The sequence below is a fragment of the Talpa occidentalis genome, unplaced genomic scaffold, assembly GCF_014898055.3.
Source record: "Talpa occidentalis isolate TD23 unplaced genomic scaffold, MPIMG_talOcc4v2.1 talOcc4.7, whole genome shotgun sequence".
Classification (NCBI taxonomy): domain Eukaryota; kingdom Metazoa; phylum Chordata; class Mammalia; order Eulipotyphla; family Talpidae; genus Talpa; species Talpa occidentalis.
This window is the reverse complement of record NW_023605083.1, coordinates 68,705,585-68,720,207: the sequence shown is the minus strand read 5'-3', so window position 1 is coordinate 68,720,207 and position 14,623 is coordinate 68,705,585.

Genomic DNA, 14,623 nt, shown 5'->3' with positions numbered 1-14,623 from the left:
AAAGTTTGTTCAATAAATGGTGCTGGGAAAACTGGGTCGCTACATGCAAAAGAATGAAGCTTGACCACTACCTCACACCATACACAAAAATCAACTCAAAATGGATTAAAGAACTAGACATAAGACCTGAAACCATAAAATACATAGAAGGAAATATAGGCGAAACACTACGGGATTTGCACATCAAAGACATCTTTACAGACACATCACCCAAAGCAGTGATAGTGAAGAGAAAGATAAACAGCTGGGACTACATCAAATTAAAGAGCTTCTGCACAGCAAAAGAGACAATAACAAAAACAAAGAGAAACCCCACCAACTGGGAGAACATTTTTGCACCCAACACTAATGATAAAGGACTGATCACAAAAATCTGCAAAGAGCTGATGAGACTCAGCAACAACAAAGAAAATAATCCAGTCAAAAAATGGGCAGAAGAGCTAAAAAGAAACTTCTCTGAAGAGGAAATGCAAATGGCCAACAGACATATGAAAAAATGTTCAACATCACTTGTAATCAGGGAAATGCAAATCAAAACTACCATGAGATACCATCTCACACCAGTGAGAATGGCACATATTAAAAAAACTAGCAACAACAAATGTTGGCGAGGATGTGGAGAAAAAGGAACTCTTGTGCACTGTTGGTGGGAGTGCAAACTGGTCCAACCACTATGGAGAGCTGTGTGGAGATTTCTGGACCTACTAAACATAGAGCTTCCATATGATCCAGCAATTCCACTCCTAGGTATTTACCCAAAGGACACAGAAACATCAATTCCAAAGAACACCTGCACCCCTATGTTTATAGCAGCACTGTTTACAATAGCTAAGCTTTGGAAACAACCCAAATGCCCAAAAATAGATGACTGGATCAAGAAGATGTGGTACATATATACCATGGAATATTACTCAGCATTCAAAAAAGATAAACACATGCAATTTGCAGCAACATGGATGGCACTGGAAGGGATCATGCTCAGCGAAATAAGCCAAAAAGAAAAAGAAAAATACCGGATGGTCTCACTCATAGCAGGAATCTAGAAAACTTAAATAAGGGACCAGGAAAATGAATATAAGAAAGTGAAAATCAAAATCAACAAAAAACTATGAACCAGAGACACTTTTTGGGGGGGGGGGGCGGGAGGGGAAGGATTGGGGTCAGAATGGGGCGTTTGCAATTGTATGGGGGAATATAAAAATAAAATTTAATATTTAAAAAAAATAAATAAATAAATAAAAGGACAACATATTTGTGATCAATGTGTCGACATAATATGCAGATATGTTTAACAACAACAAAAACAACAACAAAAAATAAAATATTAATAAGTTCTGCTTTTGAATTGGTATGTAAAGTGATTTAACCCATGAGAAACCCAAGAGACTTAGTGGTAATGTAATGTACCACTGAACAGAGAGTCAGGTAACCTGGATTCAATTCCGTGCTCCAATAATAATGCATTCTATAACCTTGAATGAATCACTGGCTTTTTCTAGTATTCTTTCTTGAGCTGTAAAACAAAAAAAATTGAGCTAAGAAACTTTCCAACTCTAATACCACATTATACTGTAAAATTCCTTTTTTCCTAATTATTTTTTTCATTGAGGTAACCTTGATTTAGGACCACACCTTTTCAGATATATATCACATAGCATACCCACCAAGACATCCATATTCCTCCAACACACTTTGTTCATCATCTCTGTCTTCCCCTTTTGAGAGACATAATTCTACAGAGAGATTTCTAGCATTTGTTACTGATTTGATTTGCCTGTTCCTTTGTTTTGTTTCTTTATATTCCACATATAAGTGAGACCATCCTATATTTGTTTCTCTCCTTCTAAGTTATTTCATTTAGCATTAGCCCTTCCAGTTTTGTCCATGTTGTCATAAAGGGCAAGAGTTCATCATTCCTTTTTATATGTATCTCTATATGATAGAGCATACTATTACATTATATATAGATATATATGCATATCTATCTAGCTATCTATCTCATATTTTAATCCACTCATCTATCCTTGTAAACAGTGCTTCAGTGAATATAGGAGTGCATATATATATATATGTATACATATATATATACATATATATGTATACATATATATATATATATATACATATATATAGTGTTTCTTGTATTATTTGGATAGATACCTAGGGATGGAATTGCTGGGTTGTATGGTGGATACATCTTCAATATTTTGAGAAACCTCCATACCATTTTCCATAAGGGTTTAATGAATTTACCTAATTAAAAGAAGTTCTCAACATCTTTGCCAACACATTATTTCTGATCTTTTCTTTTGGGCCATTCTCATAGATGTGAGGTGGTATCTCATTGTGGCTTTGATTTGTATTTCCCTTATGATAAGTGATGATGAGCATTTTTTTATGTAGTCATCTGTATATCTTCTTTGGAGAAGTCTCAGCTTAACTCTTGTGTCCATTTTCCAATTAGATTATTTGTCTTGTTGCTGTTGAGTTGTATGCATTCTTTATATATGTTGGATTCAGTCCCTTGTAAGATATATAATGTGCAAATATTTTTCCTATTCATGTCATAGATTGGAAGAATTAATATTACTAAAATGATCATCTTCCCTAAAGTGATATACAGATTCAAATGCAATCCCTATCAAGCTTCCTATAGCATTCTTCAAAGCAGAACAAACATTACTGAAATTCATATGGAACCACACAAGATCCTGTATATTCAAAGCAATCATGCTAAACAAGAAAATCAATGGTATCATACTCCCAGACTTCAAACTACATGACAAAGCTGTAATAATCATAATATGGTACTGGAATAAGAACAGGTACACAGACCACTGGAGAAGAATTGACAGCCCAGAAATAAGCCCATGCTTATAAGGATCCAAGAGTGTACACTGGAAAAAGGAAAGTCTCATCAACAAATGGTGCTAGGAAAATTGGATTGCCATATGCAAAAGAATGAAACTAGACCATTATTTCATCCTTTACACAAATATTAACTCAATATAGATTGAAGGCTTGAATATAAGAATATAAACCATACGTAGAAGTAAACATAGACAAAACACTCAATGACTTCGGCTTCAGCGATGCCGCTGTGGATTCATCTCCAATGACAAAACAAGCAACCAAAAATATAAACCAATGAGACTATATCAAACTAAAAAGTTGAATAGTGAAAGAAATTATAATTAAAACAAAAAGACCCCACAGATGGGAGAAAATAAATAATAAAACTCTTGTTTTAAGACTTAGTTGTGGGATGCTGTTTCTCACCTATAAGTGAAATTACATACATATAAAGTTAGCTAATTCTAGAAAGGTTACAGTGAGATTAATACACAGACAATTCTGTCAATACTGCAATTTTAATATGTCTTTGGGAAACTATTGTACAATAAATCACAAAAGATAAATCATGTACATGGATTGTTAAGAATACACTTTTGTGTATTTAATCAAAGAAAAGAGCCAACTATGGAAACTTCCCATTTGCTAAAAGATGTCCATTATCTCATTGTTTACAACAAAGAAAGTACAATATGATATAAATGTCTCCTAAATGGAAAAGTTAATGAATTTATAAAACAGTAACAAACTGTGATACAACCTTGAAGAATTATATTACCAAATTGGCTTTGCAATCTAGAATATATTGTGAGTATAACATCAGAAGCATATAAGTTGCAAGTGGTATATAAATTTTAGAGGTGGGCACTCAAAAAGCAGATTATGTTTACTCAGTCTTTCTAAGAATCTATACATAAGGGGGAAATGTTACTACCCCTCAACATTTATGTATACATTATATAAAAAAGAATACCTTCTATCTTCTATTTTCAAGAATAATTTTCTTACTGTTAGATGAAACCCACTGTTAGAAATCACTCAGTGCAATTAAGACCTTCTTAATTATGAAAATTATGACACATGAAGAAGAACAGATACTTTAAGTCTTCAAGTAAAGTTCTTTTGAAATAACTCAGTATAGTATTTTGATACATAATTTCATTTATTAATTTAATTTGTATCAGCTAGATTCCTCTCTATAGTGGTAAGCATGTAGGTCCTGGGTTATTTATTCACAGCTTTCTTATAGTTGCTGCCTTGGCTTCCTCTCCCTGAAATCAAACATTTCTGGGTACCTCTAGTCACTTACTTTGTGTTGTAATTCTCAGCTCTGGACTCTCACCATGGACCCATTCTCAAACCCAGGCTGGAATGAGAGTACATAAAAACAACTGCATTAGGATTTGCTGAATTATGGGGTCATTACTGGCATGTAAGCCAAGGCCAAGATTCCAAAGAGCAGAATAAAAAGTGAGTTTCAGGAATTACTAATCGCATACCAATACTGAAGGAGCTGAAAGAGGGAGTTATGTAAAGTGTTGTTATGGATCTACTGTTAGGAATGAGATGATGGAGAGGAAAGCAAGTAACTCAGGATTAAGACTGAGAGTTTGGCATTGTCTAGAGGATTCAGATTCCTGAAAAAATAGGCCCTTACACATATCACAAAGCTGGAAAGAGAGTACTAACAGGGCTTAAGGCTGGTGAATGAGCCCAATACAATGATGTACGATAGCCTGGGAAGTGGATTCTCTGTAGACATTAGAAAGTAAAAAATCCCCAAGAGGTTAGCACACCAGACCTCCCATAATCTCCATGGCTAAACACAATCACCCATGTAACATTTGTAGCACAAATCAAATTCATTCCCCAGAAAACAAAGCCTAACAGATTGAAAATTTATTAGCATCTGCTGTATTGTGATTATGGCTTTTAAAATGATTCACATCACATGTGTAAAATGCACAAACACATTCCGCCATTGCAAATACATGGCATTTTGGTTATATATAATGAAAGATTTTATCTAACACAGGATGCTGCCTTTTTTATTGCTCCCTGCCAAGAGAATGCTTGGACTACTTTTATTAGTTTAATATAATAATAAAATGAGAATGTACCCAATACAAAAACTAGGACACCCATATTGAAGAAAGTGCATTAATTGATTTCTCTGAGAACATAAACTACCTTTTTTGAAAATTTAACTTTGATAAAGAGGGTTGTTTGAGTAATATCTTAAGGTGTCCTTTATCCCATCATATTTTTATACACACAAATTAAAAAAACTCATTTTATTTCAAGAAAGGATTATATGTATTTTTATTGGAGTGCATAATTTCTAAGATCCCACACATTAGATGAGACTGTGATAGCTGTGAGTAGAAGACTCCAGAGGAGATTTTTGTTAAAATAAATATTTGGATTTCACAAAAGTTTTTTCTCATTTGATTATAAGGAAATAAATCTACAGAGATGATGGGTTCATAGTGACTTAGGATATTTAATACTTTATATCTCAGGAAATTGTAACCACGAGACAAAGATTTTCTTTTCTTTTTTTAGATTTATTTATTTATACAAGAACTGGGGTACAGGCCAGAGGTGAAGGAGGGTGAGAGGATTCAGCAGAGAAAAAGCAGGAAGCAGACCAGGCAGAGGGACTGAAAACACTGCTGAGGGGAGCAGCGGGTGAGGCAGGAGAGGTCTGCCATGCCATGTGGGTAGCTCCCTGGCTGGTCAGGGATCGAATTGGCTCTGAAGAGGCTGCAGACAACTTCACAGTGCTGTACTCTACAGGCTGTGCCACCAGGGAGGCCCTGGGAAACAAAGTTTTTCAATTAAATTAAAATTTTTGTGTGAAATTTATTTAAATAAATATTAAAGAGTGAGGATAGGTATCTAAGTGGTCGTGTATCACGTAGCAAGTTTTCAATAGTTACTAAATGAATCAAAGAATACATGAGTGATATACACAATAGAAAGGAAAGTGACTGAGGATTGACAATGCTGCTGGTCGGGAGAAATTTGCTGTCTCTAAAGTTGGGACTTGAGCAGGAAAGCATACATGATTAAAAGTATAACCTCTGAAGACAAACTCCAGGTGTTTAAATCACCATTTCTGCATTTAATAACTGTGTGACTGCAGGCATGATAGTTAACTTCCTTCTATCTTTCTTACTTGCAAAGTAGAAAAGACTAAGATCTACTAAGAAGATAATATCTACTGTGATGATTGTTGTGATGCTTATATAAGTTTATTTTAGTTTTGAATGCTGCTTGACACATAGCAAATTCCACATGAACATTATCTATTATTATATGAAATTCTAGAACTATCACTTGAGGCTGGACTTATTTCCTAATTATCTTCCCTACCACTTAGTCACATTGACTTTGCCTGGAGATACCTGAAAAGTGACCTCCTAAATTATGCTTTGCAAACTTCAATGTCTATATTTCTCTTTTCAAAAGCGGATATTTTAAACGGCAGGAACGAGGTCAATGAATTTTCTAGTGCAAGGTTTTACAAACCTCCAAAACCATAAAAACATTTTAATAAGATTTTATACATGTTAAACATACAAACTTTGAGCCATCCTACTTTAAATGTAAAGGGCCAGGAGTTTTACTCCTATTGGGATAACTTAATGGAATCTTCATGAGCCTTACAAATTCCTTTCTAGAAAAACTGGAAGATGAAGATTATGTCTCATGTCCCACTCAGTAGTTGCTCTCAACGAAAAAGTGAAGTCTTATACCAGAGCGAGAATCATAACATGAAGAAACCAAAAAATATACATGCTTTAAAATTTAACCCTATCGGGCCTCCCAGGTGGCACAGCGGGTTGAGTGCCACGCTGTGAAGCTTTCCCCAGCCTCTGCAGTGCTGGTTCAATCCCTGCCGGCTGGCGAGAATTCCACATGGTGTGGCAGACCTCTCCTGTCTTGACCTGCTTGCTCCCCTCAGCAGTGTATTTCTGTCATCTCCTTGTTCTGCTCCCCGCTTTGTCTCTGGTGAATCCTCTCACCCTCCCTTGCCTCTGGCCTGTACCCCAGCTCTTGTATAAAAATAAAAAAATAAAAAAATTGTGGGTCTCACCCGGTGGCGCAGTGGTTGAGCGCTGGTCTGCAGCGCCGGTTTGATCCCCGGCTGCCAGGTGAGGATCCCTCATGGCGCGCAGACCTCTCCTGCAGCCCGCTGCTCCCCTCAGCAGCGTACTTCGGTCCTTCTGCCTACTCTGCTCCCCGCTCTGGCTCTGGTGAATTCTCTCATCCTCCCGTGCTTCTGACTGTATCCAGGGCTTATATAAATAAATAAATAAATCTTAAAAAAAAAAAGAACTTAAAAAAATAAGCAAAAATAAATTCTTTAAAAAAATAAAAATAAAAAAATAACCCTCTTGTACCGAAATGTGTTTTAATTATCAACTTTCTCTAGTGTTGAAAATAATTGTTCATATCAGGAGTTTTAAGCAATCTTAACCACTTGTCAGCTTTATAGAAAATTGTATTTCTAAACCTAAATTCATTTTTTTTTTAGTAATCTTGAATTAGTACTCTGACTGCTTTCATTATTTTTCCATGCTTTATGTGCCCAGGTTTATAGGTCTTCATGGGTCCTGCAATCTTATGATTTATGTCATTGAAATTGTCTGGCAATCTTCTAGATTACATGGGTTTCACTTCTCTAAGCTTCCTCTACTTGTGTTCTACCAGCACATGCTAACCCCCACAGTCAACCTTCTGTCACAACTGTTGACAACTGTGATATTGTAATCTATAATTAGAAATATATAATTGGTCTAATTCCTATCTCTGGCACAGAGCTCCTAAAACTCCTGGAATTTCCTAAGCAATAATAGCAATTTGTGTTGGTATTCACAACAAATCCCTTTCAACCACACCTGAGTTTACTTTAAAGAGGTGACTTCCAAAAGCATCTAAGAATGGGAGGTTATTGTTAGGGCACCCAACTATGTGGTTACAGATGGAATTTCAGTCCCCCTTGTTGACTTCCAAAGAGAGGAGAAGGGTATGGGATTGAATCAATTGCCAACAGCTATGATGCCTAGGTAGTGAAAAGCCCATAGAGGCAAGGTTAGGACAGCTTCCAGGTTGATGAATACATGGAAGTTCTGGAAGATAAGCATACCTGGAGAGGGAATGGAAAGTCCAACCTCTTTCCCCACTTTTTGCACTATATGTATGTCCCTTCCACCTGTTTGTTTTTGAGTTGTATACTTCCATAATAAACCAGTAATCTAGTAAATAAAATCTTTCTCTGATTTCTGTGACCCACTCTGAAACATTAATTAAAGTAACAAAAGGGGTCATGGGAGCCTCTGGCCTACAGTCTGATAGGAGCTCAGATGACAAACTGGACTAGCAATTGACATCTGAATTTGGGGTGAAGGGGCTTACAGAACTGAGCCCTTAACCTGTGGGATCTGATGCTGTCTCCAAACATAGAGTGTTACAAATGAGTCAAACAGTGGAATACCCACCAATGGCATTTCATGGTGTTGGAAAAAAACACATATTGGTGTAACCAAGTAAGATGCCTGGTATAATTACTTCCCTAGATAGTGTGATAACTAGATATATTGACTTCCCACTGCTGCCCGGAGCTGTATTTGCTTCTTTACTGACTGCCTTCCACATTAGCTGAGTCCAATCTCAGGTTCAGTTCCTTTGCCTGAAGATGTCCACTCCCTCCTACCCCTAGATATAATGGGACCGAGTCACAACTAAGATCTTCAGCTATTGGAAGGGCAGTGATCAGATCCCACACTGTCCTCATTGCTCATACAGGCCAATTCTCATTTAATTATTATCTCTCATTTGTTTTTATAATGAAATATTCATAGATGAGCTCCCTGAGGAATTGGATAGTTTTGCTACTGTTCTTGAGAACTTAGTTTCTTCTAGTATTTGGAGTAGCCGAGGTGGTGAGCTCAATGGGAATAAACTAGGTAGGGTGTGTATTTGTCTGTGCCCAGGAATTTAATTTACTCACCTCTTCATCAGAGCCAGCAAAGTAAGTGCAGTGATGGAGAGATATAAAGGACCACCTCAGACAGATGGAGAATCAGATTGTAATGAACAAAACGACTTTTCATTGCACCTCACTGCAGTTCAGTTGGCAGCTCAGCATTTATGCTGTGCTTCCTGTCTGTGATAGCCTCATTTACCAGAAAGGTGTTATGGCTTAAGAGACCTGCAGAGGGTATCTGTCACCACTGCCCAAATGGAGATGCTCATAGAATCTGATTAAACACACACACAAACACACACAAACACACACAAACACTTGCCAATTTTACTTTAAAAATCCAAAGTGAGAACTGCTCTAAAGTATAAAATTTCAACAGTTACACCTCAGCTGTTCACTCTTTATTTGCCTGGGACTAAAGGATATCAAAGTAAAACTGGACAGGTCAGGCAAGAAGAACGGGCTGGCAGTTAATCCCTTTTCTTTCTTTCTCACTGCGGTCCTTTGAGAATAATGTTTAAGTCAGTGAGTGTCCATTTTGATGCTTTCATATACTTAAAAAACATAGCTGCATGTATTTATTCATTCAACAAATATTTGGGGAGCACCTATAACATGAGTCAATGTGTTTAATACTAAAAAGACACAAAAATAAAAAGGGAACATCCTATCTTCATGGGGATTACAATCCATGAATCCTGTATAGCAGATTTTTTTTGCTAGTCTTTCAAACATGGACATATCAACCTCCTAGTTTTTTCTGAGATATGGAGAAATATGGAGGGCAGATATAGGAGAAATTACCCTATTTCAAAATATGTTTCATTTATCAAATTTTTGGGGGGGAGACACACAAGCATCTCACAAAACATTGTCTTTTCTTCCATAGTCTATAAATGTCCTGCCAGGGGCTATAATTATCATAAATTATTTAATAAAATGAGGGAAGTAGCAATTCCATTTATTTTAAAGGTATTTAGAACAGAGCTAGAGATGTCTCATCCTGGGCAGCACTCTAGTGATGGGGTGCTATCAAATTGAGGCACCTCTAGAGGATATGACCACCCTTGGGAAGAGTCAATGACTTGTCATAAAAAGAACGGGACTGCTTATCCTGAAGTAAAGCAGATGTGAGCTCAGGTATTATGATTGCAGCCCTATAATAGTTACTGGACAGGAGGTCCAGACTTGTTTCCCCTGGTCCCAAAAAATAAAATGCTGATCTGAATGGAACCCTAAGAAAGAGAACTTTATTTAAATAAGAGCCATAGGCGGTGGAATATGCTGCCCCTGGAGAGTTGGACCTTTATTTTCACCAGAAATAACCGGGAGGCACTCAGGGGCCACAATTTAAAGATACTATACAGAGGACACCGCTTAGGTGGTTCGACAACCTTGGGGTCATCAGCGACACGGCCCAGGCAGGCTTATTAGGAGCATGACTAATCAATCATGGCATTTCCCAAAATGTTTCCTTGGAGTCTTTCCAAACACAGAGCTCCAGGTACTGCTCCCGATCTATCAGAATTGGCAAAGGAAACAGAAACATTGTTACTTTGCCCATATTAGATATATATGGCATCAGATTGGGGTTTCAAGCTGGCTGCACATCAAAATCAACTGCTGAACTTTTGGAGCTTTCTAAAGTAGCAGATACCCAGGCTCCACCCCAGTTCTCCTGAACAAGAGTATCTAAGTTCTGAACCCAGACATCTGTACGTGAAAATTATCTCTTGCTGACTCACATGTGTCATGTCTCACAAAGATTAAAAAACTAGTATTTAGCAACAAGTAATAAATAATTCACCCAGTTCTTTGGATCTGTGACTCTTATGAAATCAAATGAGTCAGAACAAGAGTAACTGTGTGCCATTAATGCATCAACTAATTGTATTTGTTATTTGCATGTGCATCTAGTGACCCCTGCATGCAATAGTCCACCCCCCATGGATAAAATTGTGTATGCACCCCATTCCACAATACAGATTTATGTGTGCATCGGGCTGCTGAGTTACACAGACCAGATGAATCACACTACCTGTTAGAGTATAAAAGAGCAAACATTAGTAAAACTGATAATACGCCTTGTGGTGGTGACTCAACCAAAGCAAGCACATCTGTCACAGAGGAGCAGCCTGCCAGCTTTTCACCAGGGGAAATGCAATTGAATAATAATGCACCATATATAAAGCCACTTCAATAATGCTTTCTGCCAAGTTAAATCCCCTGAAGTTGGAAATGTGTGCATATCCTGGGTCAATGTATAGATACACAGTAAAAGCAGTCCAAAGTCTTTGTACTCATCTTAAATTCATAGATTCATCCAAAAAATGTCAGACACTTTGCTCAGAACTAAGAAATCAATGGTGGACTTGCAGACATATCCATGCACTTTTGGACCTTTAAGAAGAGTGGTTTAAATTCAAAGAACTCTGTTTGGAAATGAGAGGCAAAGGTGCATCGTGCAATGTTTAAGATATAAGACACTTGATCTTTAACTAGGGGGTGAGAGGAGTGGCAGGCCATGAAGGGCTGCAAACCAAATAGCGTATTTTTTAATTGCATCATGTTTGTATTGAGGTAACACTGGTTTACATCATCATAAATAATTCAGGGGCATAGGGCCACATTTCTTCAGATGTATGTCACCCACCACCCTTAGCACCAAAGCACCTAGAGTCCTGCATCATAGTTCACTGGGACCCTCCCCACCTTGCTCTCTACTGCTCACTCTCTGATAGTCTCAGTTCTGCAGTCAGATTCCTAGGTCTTGTTTTAGTTTAGTTTTTCCCGTTCCTTTGTCTTATTTCTTTTGTTTCTGTATATTCCACAAGTGAAATTATCTGGTATTTTTCTTCTTGTGACTTATTTCCCTTAGCATAGCCCTTTGCAAATGGCAAAATTTAAAAAAAAATAAATATTTTTAAATGAAATATGAAAACATTGTTTTTAATAGCTGAATAGTATCCCACTGTGTATATAGACCTCATTTTCTTTAAACACTCATCTATTGTCAGGCACTGAGGTTGTTTCCATACATTGGCATCTATATTCAGTTGCAAGTTTAGTGACTTAGAGTTGGAAATCAGCATGGTTGAAACAATGGCACTGCAGAAATTGGCAAATACTACATAAAGCTTTACCTCTCAGAGAGTCACTTGTTAAACGTTTACCAGCACATCACATTTCATGTCAAGCAATTATTTGTTTATACACGGTATGAATGACGGCACCAGTGTATATGGCTAATTAAGAGGGACTTCGCTATGAACGCTAAACATGAGCAAAGGGAATGTTTTGATGAGTGTAACTATCATGCAGAGAGGGCTTTACCATTTGTAAGGTACTTCTATAGTATCTTCTATTTACCTTTTTTTTTGTAATATGAAGATAGCCATTATCCTTATTTTATAAACATGGACATTTAATGAAGAGAACAGAGGTTTTGAAAGACTTGAAAGAGAAAAGTCATGTAAATACTAACCAGATTGCTGGGCATATATTAAGTGCTCAGTAATTTTTAGCTATTATTGTAATTATTAGAAATGATTACTTTAGTGTCAAAACAATCTTGCAAACTAGGTATGGTAGATAATGTTATGTATATTTCTTAAGTAATAGCATTAGAAGCCAGGCAACTAAAATAAAGTTACTCAGACCTAGATTAGAGATGACAGAATAGAGGTCCTCCCCTGGAGGCACAGGCAGTTAACCATAGCACTGTGAAGCTGTCCACAGCCTCTGAAGCGCCGTTTTGATCCCAGCTGGCGGGCGAGAATCCCACATGGCGCAGCAGACCTCTCCTGTCTCGCCTGCTACTTCCCTCAGCAATGTATTTCACTCAGTCTGCCTGTTCTGTTCCCCTCTCTGTCTCCTGCGCATCTGGCCTATACCCTGGTTCTTGTATAAATAAATAAATCTTTAAAAAAATGAAGTTAGATGATGAAGGAGTTTACAGTTAAAGTTATGGTCTTTGGTGCCCTCCTCAGAAATGTGTGCACTGTGGTGAATTTAGTTTGTTTTAAGTGCAAGGATGGGAAGCTCAATTAACACCGAAAATATGTCTTGCTAAGCTCATAGAACATTCCCAATAGAATATGGAGGTTGTCACTATGGAAAGCTGTATGGAAATTCCTCAACCTACTAAATTTAGATAGAGCTTCCATATGACCCAGCAATTCCACTCCTAGGTATTTACCCAAATGACACAGAAACACTTATTCCAAAGGGCACCTGCACCCCTATGTTTATAGCAGCATTATTTACAATAGCTAAGCATTGGAAGCAACCCAAATGCCCAAAAATAGATGACTGGATCAAGAAGATGTGGCATATATACAGAATGGAATATTACTCAGCAATCAAAAAAGATAAACTCATGCAATTTGCAACAACATCGATGGAGCTGGAAGGAATCATGCTCAGCGAAATAAGCCAGAAATAAAAAGAAAAATACCACATGGTCTCACTCATAGCAGGAGTTTAGAAAACCTGAATAAGGGATCAGGAAAAAGACTAACTATAATAAAGAAAAATCAAAATCAACAAGCAATTATAAACTAGAGACATACAATGGGGGGCAAGGAGAGGAGGGATTGGGGTCAAAATAAGGGGGGTGCAATTGTATGGGGAATATAGCCAAGATGAAAATGCATACATTGTGCAAAAATGAAAAATGATGTAAGAAATATATTTAAAAAAAGAAAGCAAATAATTTTGGGAAAAAAAAAAAAGAATATGGAGGTTGTTTGGTCTCTCTGGTTTGTTTTAGTCTCATCATCTCTTAGTCTTTTTGCGTGAATGTACATGCATTCATTTTTTTCATCCATTCTGACACTCCTACTGTGTGATAGACACTGCTCTAGTCCCTAGGAACAAATCAAAGGATGAGATAATAAGGTTCCTGGCCCCCAAGACAAGGACAATAAAACAGCAAGTACGCACATATTCACAGGCAATGAAGTGCAGCATGACAAGAGCTACAGGCATGCAGATATTCAGAAACTACATGTTCCTGTATCCTCACACTTCACACTCATAGGCACCCTAGTGCGGGTCATTTTGGACAGCGATTCTGTGATCTACGGGGTGAAAAAGCCCGTGAATACTGAGCACAGCTTTCTTTGCCAAGCCTGGAGAAATAAGCAATAAAGACAGGAAAATATTATTTTGTTGTTTTTAACTAAACTCTATAACTGGAATAATATTACCTTTAATGAGGCTGGGGAACTTCCTCTGAGGAATCTAAAACCCTTTACCGATGTTATGCCATTAATTCTCCTTGTGTCTGGAACTTGGCACCTGAAGCGCAATGCATTATGCAAAACCAAAGCACACTTTGCATAGAGAAGAGATTGTGTTTCAATGTTTCCCTTGTGCTGAACTTCAAACTGCTGGCATATCTGCCATCAGGATATGTATCCTATATCCATGCTCTTGACATTGAAATCATCCTAGATGTCACATCTCTTGCAGGAGGAAAGGGAGTGGGGGGAGAGGAGGAGGTAAGGGGAGAAAAAGAGAAAGAGAGAAGTTTGGCACATGCAGGCAAAGCTGTACTTCAAATTCTTATTTGAATTAAGGATAAGATTGTGGATACCATTTACTGCACTGACAGCTTATGAAAACCTTTCGTAAAGTACTATGCAAACTCATGGTGATAAAGGGCTAGAAAAACAACTGTATGAGCAGGTAGATTTAACATACTCACCATGTGCCCAGGTTGGTGCTAGGTAATTTGTAAAGGGAAAATGAGATCAAGATAAGTTCTCTTTC